The sequence below is a fragment of the Peromyscus maniculatus genome, chromosome 5 (assembly GCF_049852395.1).
Source record: "Peromyscus maniculatus bairdii isolate BWxNUB_F1_BW_parent chromosome 5, HU_Pman_BW_mat_3.1, whole genome shotgun sequence".
Taxonomy (NCBI): domain Eukaryota; kingdom Metazoa; phylum Chordata; class Mammalia; order Rodentia; family Cricetidae; genus Peromyscus; species Peromyscus maniculatus.
Window position 1 is genome coordinate 61,780,008 of NC_134856.1, and position 15,268 is coordinate 61,795,275.

The 15,268-nt window shown below is 44.0% G+C and overlaps 1 pseudogene; it reads right to left on the reverse strand.

Annotated features, from left to right (window-relative positions):
• Positions 1-9,461: 9,461 nt before the first annotated feature.
• Positions 9,462-9,956, reverse strand: LOC102908040 (peptidyl-prolyl cis-trans isomerase A pseudogene; annotated as a pseudogene).
• Positions 9,957-15,268: the final 5,312 nt, after the last annotated feature.

Genomic DNA, 15,268 nt, shown 5'->3' on the forward strand with positions numbered 1-15,268 from the left:
AGAAAATGGAACACAGATTTATAAGGATCTGGTTATCCATATTTACATGTTGATGACGAGGAGATGGATCCTTAGATGGAAGAAGCTCCTGAAATCAGAGTCTTAGTGAAACAGTAAAGTTAAACTTGAACGTATCAGTTTTTTAAAAGTCGTTTAGCAGAGCACAGGAAAGCAAGAAAGTCTGTCAGACTTACACCAAATTAAGAATGTTGAGTTCTGTTACAAATGTATGTAACTTAATTTTCTTCAACACTACCTACCAAAATAAACTTTATTCCCTATAACTTAAAATGTATAGAATGTACAGGTGTGTGTGTGTGTGTGCGTGTGTGTGTGTGTGTGTGTGTGTGTGTGTGTGTGCGCGCGCGCGCGCGCACATGAGCACACATGCCTGTCTGTCTGCCTGTCTCTCTGTGTCTAAGGGTGATTCTGTGCATGTGTTTTAGTTTTTTAATTAAAGGACTCTCATTTAAAAAACGAAAACCAAAAACCACTGGGTTTACTACTGTGCAGCTGTAATCCCAGCACTTGGGAAGCAGAAGCAGGTGGATCTTGTGAGTTCAATGTCAGCCTGATCTGCACAGTGAGACTCTATCTCAAAATAAAAACTAAATTAAATTAATTTAATTTATGGCTACTCTTAAATAAACAAATGCCTAATAAACAATTAAATAAAAAGCTGAAAGGAACATTGCATACAGGGTTTTAAAAGGAGAAAAGGTGCTGTAAGTTTGGCAAAAAGCAGAATAAAGAGATTTATTCAATGCAGCTACATAGGAGAGAGAGCCAAAGAGAATCTGTCAGCCCCCCCTTCCCCCACACCCCACCTCCTGATAGGAAGGTGACAGTTAAAGAGATAACACTACTTGATTATTAGTACTAAGTCATACACTCAACATAATTTTGAGCGCCTTACTTCTTTCATGGCATCATCAGGCAGTGATACAATGTAACCCAAGCCCTGAGGGTAAAGGAGGCAGGATAATCAAAAGGGCTGCTGGATACGAGATAAATTAAATCAAATTAAAATGTGAAATAAAATCAAATAAGCTAAAATATACATGAGCATGGAGTTTCCTCAAAAAACAGAGAATGAGTTTGGAAATATGAATGGAGGCCTCTCTTCCCCTCCTCCCAACAAGAAGGTAGTTTAACTAGAAGACAGTATCTAAGTACTCAGTAATGGTATGGTCCACCCACATTGTTTCTCCTCTCCAGTCTCTGACACAGGGTCAGGGTGCTTTGAATAAACAATGGCCTTGAATTTCTAATCCTTCTGCATCTACCTCTCAGTTTCACATCCCATTTTCTCTCATCCCAGTCTGAGACACTAGAATTACATGCCACACAACTCATTTATCAATATACCTGTATCAGTGTAGTTTATAGGCCACTGTGGGTTAAAGAGACCCACAACACAATTCAAGGAAAAACAAGAACAAAGCAAACACAAAACCACTGGATGGCAAGAAATAATAAAAATAAAAGCTGAAATTAATAGACGTAGAGAGTCTTTGATGAAGTGCAACATGCCTTTGTGACAAAAGTCCCCGAGAGAGCAGGACTGGAGAGAACGTAAGTCTGCACAGTGAAAGCTACAGAAGAGAAAGCTAAGGACAACAACCGTCTAACCTGAGAAAACCAGAAGCAGCCCAGCGGGACCCGGCCAGTGCCCCGTGAACACCTGCTGCTCTCCAAGGCTCATCTGAGGATCAGAGCTTCATGGCTGTCCCTGAGGACTTTTGTATGACACCAAAAAAAAAAAAAAAAAAAAAAAAGTGTTATTATTTTTTAAAACACCCCAATTCAGGCTACATGCATGGAAGTTTGGAAGTTTCCAAAGTCTTCCCTGCATGTCTCTGCAGGAACCTTCCCTGCATGTCTCTGCAGGAGCCTCCCCTGCATGTCTCTGCAGGAGCCTTCCCTGCATGTGTCCTGAGGAAATGAGGAGACACATAGCAGGCTGGCATACCACCTACTGTCTGTCCTTTTCATCAAATGTCATTAGTTGCTTGGTGGGGGGGGGGGCAGACACACAGAGACACAGAGAGACAGAGAACCCTCCAATGATTCCTAGCTGTCTACTAACCTGAGAAACCCCATTGTGTCCACATGCCACCCTCCAGTTGGAGTGAGAAGACCATGAAGAAAGGGTACGGCTGTATTCACAGGGAGTCTGTGGTTACAGGGATATTCCATTTTTTATATAGATGGTGTAACCTGGGAATCGCTTTGTTGGGCTCTAGTTTTCACAAACATTGCTTGTATTCTTCTGCACAGGGGAGAGCAGCTGTAAAAAGGCAGGTGGAGTCAAAAAGGCTATGGAAAGACCAAAGCGTGGAGGAAGGGCTGTGATCAAGGCGGCAGGACTGGGGTCTGGGTGGAGGCTGGAGAGATGGCTCAGTGGCTAATGTGTGTGGTGCTCTTCCAGAGGACCTGGTTTGGTTCCCAGTGCTCACATGGTGGCCAATGGCCACCTATAACTCCAGTTTCCGGAGGTCCAACGCCTTCCTCTGGTCTCTGCAGGCACCTGGTACACACATGGTGTACTGACATACATGCTAACAGAATGCCCATAGATGACATAATAAAATAAAATCAAGAGAGAAACACACACACACACACACACACACACACACACACACACACGAAAGAGAGAAGGTACATACAGATCCCAGTACCAACAAGAATCAAAAAGCATTCCTTCGACAGAAAACTCTGAGTTTACCCAACTAGAGCCGCAGAATGGCAGAATCATGCAGCCAATAAGAATGACTTACAACCCAACACCACAGAAATGCCCTCATTTACATAATAAGGACTGCTTTTTGGGAAATGGTTTGTAGTCATTCACCCTGACCTAAGAGGACTGACGCTTCCTGATAGATAACCATGAAACCAGCCAGACTGAAGTCCGTCCTTCCTCCTCCTGTGGTGGTGTCATCCTTGATTATGATGAAAGTACACCAGTAGGCTGGTGTCTGAGGCCTGACTAATCCATGATGTAGTGATCCCTTATACTTCTGGTGTCTTAAAATAAATGTGGCAGTGCCTTCAATAATCAGAACATGTTAGTGTCTTCATGTAGAAAAATATTGGGGTGTATGTATGCAGTTATGTTTCTAAGCAAAATGGGACAATTCTCTAATTTGTTTATTTATCCAATAAGGATAAATATTATGTTGTATTATTATAAATATATATACTTATAAAAATAAATGTTACATTATTATAAATCCTACTAATGTGGCTCACAAAATGTTGCATCTAAAACTATTAGTTTTGTGGGCTTTACTTTTTTTTTCTCCAAGACAGGGTTTCTCTGTGTAGCTTTGAAGCTCATCCTAGAACTCACTCTGTAGACCAGGCTGGCCTTGAGCTCACAGAGATCCACCTGCCTCTGCCTCCCAAGTGTTGGGATTAAAGGTGTGTGCCACCACCGCCCGGCGGGCTTTACATTTTTATATTAATGCTTTATTCACTTCCCATTAAAGTAGATATAACTGACTTCTGGGGTATTTCCTGGTTCTGTCTGCAGCACACTGGTTGCTAGGTTCCTGAATTTGTCATGAACGTTCTCTTGGCATGAGGAAGCTCGACCTCACACCCTGCACCCAGTGCTCTTTATAATGTCTGCAACGACAGATTCATCTGTGGTGCCACTCACTGAGGAAGACTCCGGAACAGAGGGAGTTCGTTTCTGTTGGTGTTCCTGTTTTGAAGACAGGGTCTTATGATGGCTAGCCGGGAACTCTGTGTAAACCAAAGATCTGCTTGCCTCTGCCCTCCTCCTCAAGTGCTGAGACTAAAGATGTGCCCTACCATACCGGGTAGAGTGTTGCTTAGTGTCTCCCAACCACAAAGGAGCAAGTTCCTACTAGCTGATCACAACACATGCCATTCCTTTATGGGAATCAGGACAATGATTGAATTCATCATGACATCCAATGAGAGAACTCTGAGCTGGGCATTTGGAGGCCAATGTCCCATTGGACTATGTGCTGGCTGGTTCTTTTTTTTTTTTTTTTTTGGTTTTTCGAGACAGGGTTTCTCTGTGTAGCTTTGCGCCTTTCCTGGAACTCACTTGGTAGCCCAGGCTGGCCTCGAACTCACAAAGATCCGCCTGCCTCTGCCTCCCGAGTGCTGGGATTAAAGGCGTGCGCCACCAACGCCCGGCTGCTGGCTGGTTATTGTCAACTTGACTTAAGCTACAGTCATCTGAGAAGAGGGAGACTCAACTGGGAAAAGACCTCCAGAAGACCAGGCTACCAACAGACAAGCCTGCAGATAATTTCTTTAATTAGTAATCGATCAGGGAAGGCCCAGCCCATCGTGGGTGGTGCTACCCCTGGGCTGGTGGTCCTGGGTTCTGTAAGAAAGCAGGCTGAGCAAGCCATGATGAACAAAGCAGCAAGCAGCACCCCTCCATGGCCTCTGCATCAGCTCCGCCCTCCAGGTTCCTGCCCTGCTTGAGTTCCTGTCCTGACTGCCTTCAATGATGAACAGTGACGCAGATGTAAGCCAAATGAAGGCTTTCCTCCCCAACTCGCTCTCGTTATGATGTTTCTTCACAGCAACAGGAACCCTAACTAAGACAGATTGGACAGAAGACACTGGCCGGAGTTTTCCAATGACATCAGTGCCCTGGGGTTCTGTAGCCATGTCATGGGACCAAAAGACCTTTGAACTTTTGCCAAAGGGAGGGGTGAGCATAGCTCTCGCTGGAGAACCGAGTGTGCCTTTCCTTCTTGACCAACTCTGGATTTCTGATTCCCCAGATGCCTTCCACTGTGGAGTAGAGAGGAACTGTGTTTGTGCTGACAGTGACCCACGTCCAGCCCGGCTGCAGGCTTTGGAATGACCAAGGCAACTATGGCAGAAGACACAGCTGAGGTGCAGTAAGTCCTTACTTCCACAAGGTGGCGCGCCACGCCTGCAAGGCACATCTCATTCCCTCAGGACAAACACATGAAGACCGTTCACCAGAAGAGGTCGCAGAAACCCCATCCTTCGTTTCTTCACCTGTTGACGGGGACCCTCTTTATACACAGCCCAGAACTGTAGTTGGGATGGAGGCAGGTAATATTTTAAGCCCTGTGACTCTACATGAATTAGAATTTGGCATGTGGCCCTAGTCTACCACGCAGTTATATTGGAGGTTTTAGCTAGTTCTCGCTGATAGAGAGGAATACAAATAGAAAGGCAAATCATTTTTATCTGTTTATGGTATGATAACATTTCTGAAAAACACAAGGTCATCAATGAAAAAAACACTATCAACATTTAGGAAAAGTTACAAGCTAGGTAACCGTTAATTAGTATATATGAATTAACAATTTAAAAAAGCAGAAACATATCCTAATGAATATCAAACAAAAGACTGTATATAGCTTTATTTTTAAATTTTATTTAATTCTCCCTCCCCCCTCCCCATAGGTGCATGTGCACACAAGTGCCACATGGTCCGGGACTCAAAACATAACTGCACACAGAACTCTGTCCTTCCCAGGCAGCGTCCCCAGTAGCTCTGATATGGAGTGTACAATGAACCATTTGACTTCCATGAGGAGAAGTTGCTTCAAGTTGACAGTGTTACAGATGACACAGGGTTTTTTTGTTTTTGTTTTGTGTGTGTCTAATTCTAAATCTATTTTAAAAATTATTCACTTTCTCTTGTGTGTATGAGTGTTTTCCTGCATGTGTATATGCGCACTGTGTGTACGATGTGCCTGTGAAAGTCAGAAGAAAGTGTTGGGTCCCCTGGAATTGGAGGTTCAGATGGCTGTGAACCACCATGTGGGTGCTGGGAACTGAACCCAGGTCCTCTGCAAGAGCAACAAGTGCTCTCAGCTACCCAGCCATCTCCCCAACTCCCCAATTCTAATTTTTAAACCACAGAAAATATATGCTTTGGAAATTCTCCTTCCCTCACCATACTTTCCCCTTGCACCTTTCCCTGGTCTGTGGATCACTCAGTTTCTTCCTAGGACCTCCTGCCGTTATTACAGAAACCCAAGCAGAGATGCAATGGCCTGCATTCCAGCTTCTCTGCACAAATGACAGCACCCTATGGTCACTGCCAGGCTCCTTGCTTGGTCACTGATACTGTCTCAGAACAGCCCTCCTTACCTGCCTCTGCTTTGACAGTGGGTGTGATGTGGGTCTTTGCCATGAGAGGGCAGAGGAGGATCGCTTTTAGAGGAAGACACTCTTCCAGGTCCAGTGAGTCTGTTTCTGTCCAGCGTGCTTCTTAGCCCGATGACACCAGACATGGGGGTTTCATCCTGACACTAGCATGCCACACTACCCTGTCCTGTGCCCCAGAGTGGGTTTTCATTGAGCTAGGAACAGCTCTTGGTTCCATGCCTGAGAGCCTTGATTTGAAGCAGGGGTTGTATGGAGATAAAGAAATAAGAGTGTCCATTGCTAGTGGGAGTGAAAACTATTATAGCTACTGTAGAAACCAGTGTGGCAACTCCCTGGGAAGCTGGGAATAGATCTACTACAAGATCCGGCCATACCAGTCTTGGGCAGATACCTAAAGGACTCTATATCCTCCTACAGAGATACTTGGCCATCCATATTCATTGCTGCTATTCTTTTTTTTGGGGTTTTTTTTTTTTTTTTTTGGTTTTTCGAGACAGGGTTTCTCTGTGTAGCTTTGCACCTTTCCTGGAGCTCACTTGGTAGCCCAGGCTGGCCTTGAACTCATAGAGATCCGCCAGCCTCTGCCTCCCGAGTGCTGGGATTAAAGGCGTGTGCCACCAACGCCCGGCTAATTGCTGCTATTCTTAATAGCCAGAAATGGGAAGCATCAATGGAGAAATGGATAATGAACATGTGGTACATTTACACAATGGAATATTGCTCAGCTGTTTAAAAAGTTACCATTAAGTCTACAGGTAAATGGATGAAACTAGAAAAGAATCATCCTGAACGAGGATCCCAGACCTCAAAGACATACACTGTTAAGTTTTCTATAAGCATGCTACACTCCATATAACCACACAGGTTAGTTATAGAGTTTAAACTATATATATATTGTATATGTTCCATGCCTTTAAACTATATATAGTTATATATAGTTTAAAACCTACACCGTGGGATCGAACCCATGGCCGACACTGCTCAGGTGACCAAGAAGTTGACACTAGACAGGCCATGGACGCAGGGAAAAGCCAGACACTACTGATCTGCTAAAGGTCTGCAGCAAGGAAATGACTCGAAACCACATTCCGCTATCCTCATAGATCTGTGTCTTGCTTAGTCATCATCCGAGCAGCTTCCTCTTGCGGCAGACGGGAACTAACACGGAGACTCACAGCTGGACAACCTGCAGGGAGCAAGAGATTTGGAACAGTCATTCCTAAATGGGATGTCTTCATCAAATCATCCTCCCGGGGCTCAGAGAGCTATGTGGAAGAGGAGATAGAAAGATCGTAAGAGCCAGAGGGGATGGAAGACACCAAGGGAGCAGTGTCCTCCAGACAAAGCAGGACTGACGCACATGTGAGCTCACAGAGACTGTGACAGCATGTGCAGAGCCTGCACAGGTCCAAGCCAGATGGGTGCCAGCCCTGAGAGGGGGAAGTGGACATGAGCCCCCATCCCTAAGTAAGATGCAATCTCCAATACATAGCTGCTCAAAAAGGAAAAAGTAGGCCGGGCGGTGGTGGTGCACGCCTTTAGTCCCAGCACTCGGGAGGCAGAGCCAGGCGGATCTCTGTGAGTTCGAGGCCAGCCTGGACTACCAAGTGAGCTCCAGGAAAGGCGCAAAGCTACCGCAGAAAAACCCTGTCTCGAAAAACAAAACAAAAAAAAAAAAAAAAAAAAGGAAAAAGTAGTTTTTACCAATGGAGTCCCCTTGGTTATACAATCCACACGTAAGGGCATCCCCGATGCCTAGCAGTAGACGAGCAACACAAACGGACTCAGTGGTGTTTTGGAGACTTCTTGTCTCACATTGTTTTGTTTGGGCACTTTTTGTATTACTGCTCCTTTGCTTGTATATCCCGTCTATACTTATCTCCCTTTCTCTCCTTCATCAGAGGTCCACATTTCCCATTTCTCTCTTCAAATCACATGTACCCTCTTCCCCACCCCCACCCCCACTGCTCCCTACCGTGGCCCCCCTTTACTTTCCTGGTTCCTGAAGTCACTCTAGATTGTACACTCACATCTGAAGACTTAGAGCTAGGAGCCTCAGATGAGAGAGAGAGCATGCCGTGTTTGTCTTTCTGAGTCAGGGTTACTTCACTCAATAGGTCTTTCCTATTCTATCCCTTTACTTGTAAAGCCCACGATTTCATTTTTCTTTACAGCCCAATAATATTATGTAGGATGTAGTGTGTATATTATGTAGTATATAGTACATTATGTAGTACATATGTGCCACATTTTCACTATCTGTCAGTTGAAGGACATTTAGGTTGTTTCCATGTCTTAGCTATTGGGACTAGAGTGGGAATGGACACAGCCAAGCAAGTATCTGTGGAGAAGGATGTGGATGCTTTGGGCACAGGCTGAGAGATGGTATGGCTGGGTCACATGGTGGACTTACCTTAAGCCTTTTGAGGGTTGTCCACACTGATTTCCAGAGCGGCTGGACCATTTGGCAATCCCGCCAACAGCGAATGAGGGTTGGGCTCTCTGCATATCCTCTACAGCTTGTGTAGCCATTGTTTTGTGATATCGGCCATTCTGACCAGGGGAAGATGAAACCCCAGAGTTGTTTCTATTACCATTTCCCTAGTTGCTAGTAACAATGAGCAGTTTTGAGATATTTCTTAGCCATTTTTTATATCTTCTTTTGAGAACTCTATTTAGACCTCAAGCCCATTTTTTTGAATGGGTCATTTTTATTTGTTTGTCTAACTCTTTGTTTTTTAGTTCTTTATATATTCTGGAGATTAATTCTCCATCAGATGTGTAGCTGGCAAAGATTCTCTCCTGTTCTATGGGCTTCTTCAAAGCAGTTTCAGTGTTTTAGGTTTGGCATTGAAGTCTTTGGTCTAATTGGAGTTAGGTTTTGTGTGAGGCGGTCGATGAAGGTCTAATTTTATCCTGCCATGTGTGGGCGTCCTGTTTCCCTAGCACCATTTGTTAAAGATGGTGTCTCTTTTCCAGTGCATGTTTTTGGCATCTTTGTCAAATATCAGATAGTTGTAGTTACATTTATACGTGTTTGGTTCCTCAATTTTGTTCCATTGGTCTACATGTCTATGTTAGTGCCAGTACCATGCTGTTTTTTTTTAAACAGTTCTTACTTAGTTTTTATTCATAATCATAAACTTAACTCCGCAATCCAGCTAGACTTGGGAGGGGAATGAGGAGGATACGGAACCCAGAGAACTTCAGTGAGAGCAGAGATTACAGGGTACTGTGAGCAGATGGGGTGGGGGTGCTCTCCTGAGCTGCAGAAGGAATAGTCTGGTGGATAAGAAGCCAGAAAGTCGAAAGAATTAGAGTTGTCCAGAGTCAGAAATGGGGATCTTCTTGCTGATCTTGCCATTCCTGGACCCAAAGCGCTCCATGGCTTCCACTATGTTAATGCCTTCTTTCACCTTCCCGAAGACCTCATGTTTGCCATCCAGCAACTCAGTCTTGGCGGTGCAGATGAAAAACTGAGAACCATTTGTGTTTGGTCCAGCATTTGCCATGGACAAGATGCCAGGACCTGTATGCTTCGGGACGAAGTTCTCATCCTCAAATTTCTCTCCGTAGATGGATCTGCCGCCAGTGCCATTATGGTATGTGAAGTCACTGCCCTGGCACATGAATCCTGGAATAATCCTGTGAAAGCAGGAACCCTTATATCCAAATCCTTTCTCTCCAGTGCTCAGGGCGCGGAAGTTTTCTGCTGTCTTCGGAACTTTGTCTGCAAATAACTTGAAGGAGACGCGGCCCAAGGGCTCGCCATCAGCCGTGATGTCAAAAAACACAGTGGGGTTGACCATGGCTGCAGCAAGCGGCGACAGGGGACAGCGGTGTCTGCAAAGCACACCATGCTGTTTTAATTACTATGGCTCTGTAATATATTTTGAGGTCTGGAATAATAATTCTTCCAGCATTGTTCTTTTTGCTCAGGATTGTTTTTGGCTATCTGTGGTCTTTTCTGGGTCCATATGAATTTTAGGGAAGTTTTTTTTTTCTATTTCTGTGAAGGATGAGATGGGGATTTTGATGGGAATTGCACTGAGTCTGTAAATGACTTTTGGTGGACTAGTCAGTTTTACAATATTAGTTCTACCAATTCATAGGATGTCTTTTCATTTTCTAGTGTCTTTTTCATCCCTTTCTATCGTAAAGGTCTTTCACCTGGTGGGTTAGGTTTATTCCTAGATATTTTATTTTCTAACAGGCTGTTGGAGTACAATGTTTTTAAAACCCACAAGGGGAAAGAAAACCTGATATACTGCCAGGAAAAAATTTCTTTGGAGAAGACAGATACACATGCAAGAACAGAAGGAAAATGGAGGCAGACTGAGGTTTGTGGTGTGGGTCTCAGGCAGGTTGGGCAGCATCAGTAAACCTCAAGGTCCTGGGGAGTCCAATATGACAGCCAGGGACCAGAACTCTAGGCAGTGTTCTTGCCTCTTCCCTGCTACCCCTGCCTTGGAGCTTCTACTCCTCAATCCTGCCTGCCAGGACATATGGTACTATCCACCACACGACTGTTAGTACCTTTTAAAGAGGAGCAATGTGGGTCAGGGACAGAGTGTGCACTTCATGCTAGGCATATCCTTAGGAAATTTCTCACTGAGCACAGTTCTTACACTGGCTACTTTCATATCAACTTGACACAAGCTAGAGTCATCAGGGAGTAGAGGGAGCCTCAACTGAGAAAATGCCTCTGTGAGATTAGGCTGTAGACAAACCTGTAGGATATTTTCTCAACTAGTGGTTGACGTGTGAGGACCCAGCTCATGGTGGGTGGTGCTACCCCTGGTCTGGCAGTCCTGGGTTCTATACGAAAGCGGGCTGAGCAAGCCATGGGGAGCAAGTCAGTAATCAGCACCCCTCCACTGCCTCTGCATCAGCTCCTGCCTCCAGGTCCCTGCTCTGCTTGAGTTCCCGCCCTCTTTCCTTTTGATGATGAACTGTTACACGACTTTGTGAGTGAAATAAACCCTTTCCTCCCCAAGTTGTTTTTGGTCATGGTGTTTCATCACAGCAATCGTGACCCTAACTCAAAGAGTCCTACTGTTAAAAGACAATACTCAAGTCCTGGGGAAGCACACGTTGTCACCAAGGACACTCCAGCCTCCAGCATCGCCCCGATGACTTTGGCTGCTCTCCAGCTAGAGAGTGGTGAGGGAACAGGGCTAGACAAATCCCTGATAGGCAGACAGATAGGGAGAGGGGCATGACTAGGTAGTAAAGATGGAAAGCTTCCAATGGCTGGCTGCTTCCTCCTGAGCAGGAGCCTGGCACTTGAAAACAAAAGGTCTGGCAGGCTTTTCTCCCACCATAAGGCCCACCGACTCATGGGCTAACCAGAGGTGTTCAGGACAGAATCAGGGCATGTTTACACGACTCACAGTGTAAGCCAATCAGCCACTGTCTTTGTCCAAACCCTAATTTGAGAGACGATCCTTCAAAGACTTAAAAACAAACAAACAAACAACAACAACAACACCCAACCCTAGAGAAGAGTCTGGATCTTGGGGCCCCCAAACCTTCACTCCATTTTGTGGAGGGTCTTTCCGTCTTTGTGTCCTGCTGTGTGTGTGTGTGTGTGTGTGTGTGTGTGTGTGTGTGTGTTCTTACCTCTAATAAAACCCTTTTTTCACTGTCTAATTCTGTTTGCTGTGTTTGATGTCTTCTGCATGCTAACTGTCACAGTCAGATTTTCTCCTGTCTTTTCATTCTTTTACTGGCTCGACCCAGAAATTCTCACATGTGACAGCTCAATAATGACATGGCTCAGAGCATGGTGTATGTGTGTGTGTGTGTGTGTGTGGGGGGGGGCCATGACAACTGGCCATAAAGAAAATGAGAAACCTAGGTTAAGCCCTGGGAAATGATAGACTTGAAAACCTGAAATATGTTTTGAGCACCTGAGCTCAAAACGGTTCTGGGGAGGAGTGATAGTTATGGGCTGTCTGGACAATTCGCTCCTCCCCTCCATCACCTGTTCTGATATTTTTAATGAGTGACATCTTATATGAAAATTTCATAACACAGAAATGGGTAATGCTAGATGAGGAGCAGAAAGGGAATACAAAGGGACATTAGTCTCCTGCCCAGATACCAGTGGGACATGAGTGTCAGCATCCTTTGGCACACATGGCATGGTCCATGGCCAGTAAGTTCTTTTCTGATACAGATTGTGGGGGCACCCAGAGTCTGTAGACCCACTGAGGCAGGAATAAAAATACAGTGACCTCCTCTGACTCTCTTTAGATGAAGACAGCAGGAGCTTCACTTGCCCAGGCAAGGTCAAAGACCTCTTGCGATAGGAAAAAAAATTCTCTGTAGCAACTTGAAGAGAACAGCTGGGAGCCATAAAGTTAAAGGAAACTTGATATACCTGAAGATGGAATAGCAGGGAAAATGATCCCCTTCAAGAGAGATGCACTTATATACCCCAGGGGTCCCTCCCTCGATGCAGCTGCTTATACACCTGCTGAGCCTGCCCTCTTGCTGACTCAGAAGGCATACACTTTCCACTGTCCTTTCTGTATGCCCCTCTATGGACACCAGGAAAAACCCCAAGTCCACCAGCCCAGCACTCCTAATGTTCTTCTGTCTCTGTAGAAATGAAGGTTGTTTCCATTTCCTAGCTGTTGTGTCTAGAGCCGGGATGAACATAGCTGAGCAAGTATCTGTGAAGTAGGTTGTGGAGTTCTCTGGCACAGGCTGAAAAGTGGAATAGCGGGGTCATAAGGTACACTTCTTTTTAGCTTTCTCAGAATTCTCTGCCTAGATTTCCAGAGTAGCTGAACCAGTTCCACTAACAGTGAATGAGGGTTCTCTCTTCTCCACATTTCTGCTGGCATTTGTTGTTGGTTGTTTTTGTTGATCTCGGCTATTCTGAGACATAAGTCATCTGCTAATCTTTGGGAATAAAGACTTTGGTATCTCAAGGGATGGCGTCTAGCCAATAGGAAAAAAATGGATCATGGAGTAGGAGTATTCATTTCTTAAAGCAATAGGGACCATGTTGTAGAGCTAGAATTGTGATGAGGACCAAAGAAATAACATCTGGAACAGAATTCTTGTGCTTAAAAATAGATTTAATTTTTTTTTTAAGATTTATTTATTTATTATGTATACAGAGGAGGGCACCAGATCTCATTACAGATGGTTGTGAGCCACCATGTGGTTGCTGGGAATTGAACTCAGGACCTCTGGAAGAGCAGTCGGTGCTCTTAACCTCTGAGCCATCTCTCCAGCCCCAGATTTAATTTTTTAAAATAAAAAACTCATGTTCATTGTCCCAAAGAGAGACTTAGGATCATTAGCTATCTCTATTTGGTTTATCTATTTGGTCACATTGGTTAAATACACTCTTTTTGTATTTTGTTATTGTTTTGTTCCTTAAAATTTTAGTTTTATTATGAGCCGAAAGGAAGCTGGGCCAAGTTAATAGCTTCAATTTATATGAACACTTACTTATAAGTCAATTTGGCACACGTAGGCAGTTTTTACATGCATAATCATTCATAAGATATATTTTTATAAGCCAAGATTTTGAATATTATTGTTTGTTGAGATATTTCCTATAACTCTCATTGCAAACAGGAAACAACATAGAGATTTTTAGTAACTATATGTATCTATTAATTTGTACATAGTTCAGCCTTAATTTTAAAAACCTTATATTTAATAGTTTTATATTAAGAATTTTTGAAAAAATATGACTTTTATGTTACCGATTATATAAAAGGCATAACAATTATAATAAATATTTATATTCAGAATCTTCTTTGGAAGGAAATCCTTACCAAAATCTTTATATATGTTACATTAAATTTTAAAGCTTAATAAAATCTTATGATTCTAATGAATGTTGCTTTATGTAAACAATTAGCATTTTAGGTTTTATGAAATATTTAACAGACTCAAATATACCCTTTTAGTAGGTTTTAAGATGTTTAAACTACTCAAATTTATATGGTAGTGTGTATCTATCAGTCCTCTTAATGTGTGATCACAAAATTTAAATTTATAAATCACATGCATTTTAACTGGGTATGACAAAAAACTTTCAGCACATAACAGTAATGGGTTTTAAAAATGAGAGAAATCATGTGGCCACAGTTGGTTAAAAAGATGTTTTGACATAAGCAACATGTGAAAACAGCCGAAACATATACGAGCAATTATCATAGACACACCTGACACAACTATATGACATCAACTATACCCAGTTCAGAAAAAAAGAGGGAGAGAGTTTGTGTATCTGCATCTCTTTAAAATGTGAGCAAGGCTTAGAGGGAAAGATCCCAGGGTGAAATCTGACAACAGACACCGTGTGTCATGTCTCTGCCTCCCCACTCTCTCTGACTAAACAGCTGAGGAAGAAGTAGTTCTTTCCCACTGGGTCTCAGGCTGCTTTCTAGAAGGGAAAAAGACTGGCCTAGGGTATGTGAGGAATTGGGTTTTATGATGCTATTTTCTGGGAAAACCATGTGCTATGACATTATGACCCAGGAATTGAGAGTGGACAGGTCTAGGAAGGGTCTGTTTCTGGTGTCAGTGGCACTCAAACATTTGGTGAGTTGACGGTGAGAAAAAGGGAAGCAAAGGAACACAGAAGCCATGTTTAACAAGATGGATCAACCCAATGACAGGCAGGGAAACTCACCAACAACGCTTGAAGATGAGTCTCAGCGGGCCGGGTGGCGGCGGCGGCGGCGGCGGCGGCGGCGGCGGCGGCGGCGGCGGCGGCGGCGGCGGCGCACGCCTTTAATCCCAGCACTCGGAGGCAGAGCCAGGCAGATCTCTGTGAGTTCGAGGCCAGCCTGGGCTACCAAGTGAGTTCCAGGAAAGGCGCAAAGCTACACAGAGAAACCCTGTCTCGAAAAACAAACAAACAAAAAAAAAAAAAAATTCCTAGGGGAGCTGGCAAGGGGACGCAGCCAGCCTCACTTGGTCATCTGTAACAGCCTGAGGAATTCCCCTACGCTTTAGGGGTATTGACTCAGGCCAAACTGAGATTTGGGGCTTTAAGGCCAAGAAATTTCAGGACTAGCTTGTATAATAAATAAATAAAGACATTTTAATGTAAGCGGAATAGTGAAAAAGTGTGTGTGTGGGGGAT